General features: G+C 38.8%; 1 pseudogene; it reads right to left on the bottom strand.

Annotated features, from left to right (window-relative positions):
• Positions 1-2,945: 2,945 nt before the first annotated feature.
• LOC113335083 lies at positions 2,946-3,045 on the bottom strand (annotated as a pseudogene).
• Positions 3,046-5,432: the final 2,387 nt, after the last annotated feature.

The raw sequence follows: 5,432 nt of genomic DNA, 5'->3' as shown, positions 1-5,432 counted from the left end.
AGGACACCCCTTAAGGCAGCTGTTAAAGGCACCCTTACTCTGGTTAGGGGGCATCCCTGTTCTTCCCTGTTTGAACAGAAAATTGGCGGGAAATATTTGGCAGTTGAGAACAAAATTAGGGTTCATATTTTGGAGGGGTTTACACGAGATTCAATCTCGGATTTGTGTTGGGCTGGACTCAAGTTAACCAAACAGGGTTGGTAATGGATTTTGTTTTGATCGAATTTGGTTGAACCATCGAGATGACTCAAAACAGGGACATGAGTTTCTCGGGTCTCTGTTACATTGGTTTGGAGGAGTTTTAGCCGATTTTGCTCGTGGATTGATTGGTAAATGGAAAGAATATCTTCCCAGAGATTCGACTATATCTTAGAGAGAGTTTGGAAGAGTAGAAACAACTGAGATGCGTAAACAGATGGGTTCCAGAGACATGTAGAAAAGAGAAACAAAAGTCCGAGACTTTTGGTGGAGGGAAGTAGAAGCTTTCTTGGGATTTAATCGTCCTGTGAAGTATAAAAGTGCTGGGACGAGTCACAAAAAGAAGTATGTAGCCTTTCAGAGAATTTTAGAACACCACAGAGCTCCAGAGATCGAGTTGCAGGAAAATACCTTATTCTGCTGCTGCTGCTGAAGAGGAAGAACACGAAGAACATTGACGCACAAGTATCTGTCGCAGAATACTATCGCTATTCAACAGCAGAACCCATCTATCGTTTATCAACAGTAATTGCATTAGGTCTTTAGCCACTGTTTCCTCTTTGTAACAGAGATTCTGCAACACCTTCACGTTGTTGTGAATCGGCTGTGTTATCACTTTTTCACCTCCTTGTACACTTTTGAGCTATAAAAACATATTTTGAGAATATGGTTAATATGAGGAGATAAACCCCACTGCTGAGGCGCTAGAGGAAGCTATTTTTCCAACAAGAAGTGGTATATTCTCTTTTATCTATTTATTGCAATTTTATTATGATTATTTGCCTTGAACTAATATCGAATATGATTTCCATTTGAGTAATTGTGATCTATTTTGATGGAGTACGCTTAGTTTAAGACTTTTGATGCTTCATACTTGGTATTTACAATTATTTCTTTTGAAAATCTACTTGTTGCAATAGTAAGAATCAAATTGAACGAGAAAATTGCATGAATACAAAGATTGGATTAAATCACTTTAAACTTGGAAAATAGTGGAATCTTAGCCTCAGTGTTCTTTTAATATTGATACCAACTTTGTCAGTGTTTGTTATAATTTTTGGTGAGTTTTATATTTAGTTTTGAATTATAGTCTAAAGTTATCCTTCACAAGTTCGAGAATCGAATCACTTTTTACCACTATCTACAAATCACATCAATTTTTGGCGCCGCCGACGCGGACTTGTTCTTAGGGTTTTAGATTTTTTTTTTTATTATTTTTGTTCTTTTTTATGTTTTTGGGTATTTATCTTGTGTCTACAGGTTTTGGATCATAAAGAAAAGTGAGCCAAAGAGTTTGGTGATTTCATAAAGACTTGGAGCTAAAGATTAAAGCAAAAAGAAAAGAAAAGAAGACAATTTTAGTTTAGGGTTTGTTTATTTTCTTTTAGAAAAAAAAACTGTATTAGGGTTTATTATTTTTGTAATTTTTCTTTTCTTTTTGGACTTTTGGACTTTGGGACATTATTTTTTATTACCCTACGGAAGGGTACTTTAAATATAAACTGTTTGCAGAGAAGGAGGACAATTACGATATTGTCTCTGCACCTTGGGTTCGTACACTTGACATCGGAGTCAGTGGCCCGAGTCGACTACAACCGATTCATCCCCCGTCTGGAACGGGAGGTAAGATTCTAAACACTCGCGAATCCCCTGTCAGCGAGTTACTGGACTCCTTCGTATGCATATATGTTAAGGACTGAATACGGACATTTATTTTTCTAGTAAAGGGAAAGGCCTGGCCATACAAGATAAGGGTTCGGATTTCATCACCGTTCTCTTCTTGCCCGCTTTAGGAACACGTAACCTACGCGAACGTAAGCCTAAAATTTTGACTAGAACGAGACCGATAGGGTAACGAGCTTAACAGGAAAGTCATTCGAAAAATATTGGTTACTCTTTTAAGCATACTTCGAAGTTCTTGACGGTTTCTGTAAGTTGAATGCGTGACTGCGCCTCCTTGTAATACCGGTGAGGCCTTGGGTATCAAAGCTCCACCGAGCTTCCCTCGCCTCTATTCAACTTACTTTAACTCGGATTGATTCCAGAGGGGTTTGCTTAAATTGAAACGAATTCCCGTTCGAATGATTAGAAGCTTGTCTAGAAACAATCTAAGTGGAGCCATCATGCTTTTTGTTTGCTAGAAATCAATAGGTTTGATTTGGTTGAGTCGGCCTTGATCTGTGTTTGCTTACCCTTCCAATTTAGAAAATTCTATTGTATGCCTGAACGTAAAAAAGACGCACTAGGTAGATTTGTTAAAGAGAAACCTATTAGTTCGAAGCGTCTCGATTACCTTAATCTAGAGAGTCCGACTTTTGAAGAGTTTGTTTTTGAACGTCCTTTGACTGAGGAGAGAATCCATGTTGCTCCGATAGCGCCAAAAATGGCAACTTTGAAAGCTTTGTTGAATCCAACTAGGACTACTCGCCCCTCATGTATCAGGTTAGCTGAGACGAAAGAAACTTATGAACTTAAACCTGGGACCTTACAGCTGCTCCAAATCTTTTTAGGGAAAGAAAATAAAAACCCCTATTTCCATGTTAGGGACTTTAAGGAAATTTATAGTACCCTCAGGATTAGAAACCTAGATGATGATGCTTTGAAACTTAGGTTATTCCCCTTTTCCCTGAAAGATAAAGCTAAATCGTGGCTATATAGTTTGGCTTCCAGGTCAATCGAAACGTATGAACAACTTACATCTGCCTTTTTGAACAAGTTTTTCCATAGGCACAAAACATCGTCTATTAGGACTCAAATCTGCACGTTTTCTCAACAGGAGGGAGAAACTTTGTATAGGTATTTGGAAAGGTTCAATGATTTATTAGACCAATGTCCTCATCATGGTTTAGAGAAGGTTAGGTTAGTTCAGATCCTTTATGAGGGTTTAGATTATCCCACCACAACCACAGTAGAATCTATGTGTACTGGTGGATTTGATAACCAAACAGTAGATGACGCGATGACATATTTGCATGAAGTCGCCGAAAAGACCCAACAATGGGAAAGTAGTAGGGGACCCCACAAAACAATTCTTCTCAGCAGAGGAAACGTTAATAGGGTAAAAGGAGGCTATGAATCAGATGCCAAAATTGTTGTTATAGCGAAAAGGTTAGAAGCTTTAGAAGTGGGTAACACTAGTGGTAGATTGGAGCCTTTTTGGGAAGGCCAGAATAATGAAGAGCAAGCCAATGCTCTATATAATAACACTAGGTTTGATAATCGTCAGAAGTTTGATCCATATTCAGAAACCTATAATCCTGGTTGGAGGAACCATCCGAACTTTTCATGGTCTAAGGGCCAGAGTCAGGGTCAATCTAATAATTCTAATGCTCCCCCAGGTTTTGGCTACACTAGGAATACATCAGTCCCAGAAAATAAAACGACTAGCTTAGAGGAATCTATTAAGATGTTAGCAAAAACTCAGGAAATGTTAGCACAAAACCATGTAAGTTTTCAATAGGAAACCAAGCAGAATTTTCAAACTAATGCTTAGAGCCTTGCTAAGTTATAACTTCAAGTCGGCCAAATAGCTAAGACCTTAAGTGAGAGAGATAATGGTAGGTTCCCTAGTCAGACTAATCCCAATCCTAGAGGAGTTCATGAAGTAGGTACAAAACCATCGAATCAATTGAATGCTATTAGAACCCTTAGGAGTGGTAGAATAGTATACAATCAGGTAACCATGCCCGATAGTGAACATACTGTAGTTCACCCCTCAGGACCACTAGCTAAGGAAACTGATAAAATTTCTAATGATGCCAACTCAGTTTCTGAGAGGTCTGATTTTGTGCCTAGAGCCCCATTTCCTCAGCTATTAGTACCAACAAAGAATCGAACTTTAATGACATATTGGAGGTTTTTAAGCAAGTTACCATAAACCTTCCTTTATTAGATGCAATTAGGCAAATTCCTGCTTATGCCAAGTTCCTTAAGGATATGTGTACGTGAAAGTGAAAACTTAGCGTCCATAAGAAATCCTTTTTAGCTAGTCACGTAAGTTCAATTATTCAAAACACTACAACTCCAAAGTACAAAGACCCAGGTTCCCCTACCATTGCTTGTATAATAGGTAAACGCCGGGTAGAAAAAGCTTTACTTGACTTAGGAGCCAGTGTGAACCTACTTCCGTACCATGTGTACTTACAGCTAGGACTTGGTGAAATGAAACCTACTCAGATAACACTATAGTTAGCTGATAGGTCTGTTAAAATTCCTCGAGGTGTTATTGAGGATGTCCTTATTGAGGTCGACAAGTTTATCTATCCAGTGGATTTCGTGGTCCTAGATACTCAACCTGTCCCTGACCCAGAGAACCAGATACCTGTGATTTTAGGTTGCCCGTTTTTAGCTACGTCGAATGCGATCATTAACTGTCGAAATGGTGTGATGAATTTATCTTTTGATAATATGACTATAGAGATGAACATTTTTAATGTCAGTAAGCTACCTTATGAGCTAGATGACACATGTGTTGAAGAGGTGAACATGATAGAAGCCTTAGTTCAGAAGTCATTACCAAACATTTTATTTGAAGACCCATTAGAAAGTTGTCTATCCCATTTTGGTTTATATTTTGATGACGATAGCACTATTGAACAAGTGAATGCTCTATTAGATTCTACCCCTGTGTTAGACACTGATAGATGGAAAGCTAGGTCCGAACCGTTACCAGTTTTCGAGACTACCCTAATTCCTTCTTTAGAAGAGCCCCCAAAGTTGGACCTTAAACCACTACCCGATACTCTACAGTATGTGTTTTTAGGCCCATATGAGACTTTACCTGTGATTGTAGCTTCCGATTTGGATAGTGATCAGGAAAGTAGGCTAGTAAAAGTACTTCAATACAACAAGTAAGCTTTAGGCTGGACTATAGCAGACATTAAGGGTATAAGTCCTACTGTGTGCATGCATCAGATTCATTTAGAGGAAGACTCCAAACCTTATAGGGAGATGCAACATCGACTGAACCCTAACATGAAAGAGGTAGTTCAAAAAGAGGTGCTTAAGTTGTTAGATGCGGGTATTATTTACCCAATTTCAGACAGTAAGTGGGTCAGCCCTGTTCAGGTTGTCCCCAAGAAATCAGGTATCACTGTAGTCCAGAATGATAATAATGAATTAATCTCAACCCGAGTGACCACGGGATGGCGTGTGTGTATTGACTATAGGAAATTGAACAAGTTCACAAGGAAGGATCACTTTCCCCTTCCTTTTATCGACCAAATGCTAGAGCG

Source organism: Papaver somniferum, unplaced genomic scaffold, assembly GCF_003573695.1.
Source record: "Papaver somniferum cultivar HN1 unplaced genomic scaffold, ASM357369v1 unplaced-scaffold_137, whole genome shotgun sequence".
In the NCBI taxonomy this organism is placed as follows: Eukaryota; Viridiplantae; Streptophyta; class Magnoliopsida; order Ranunculales; family Papaveraceae; genus Papaver; species Papaver somniferum.
Note: the sequence above shows the minus strand (reverse complement) of the source record. Positions and strands in the feature narration are given on the sequence as shown.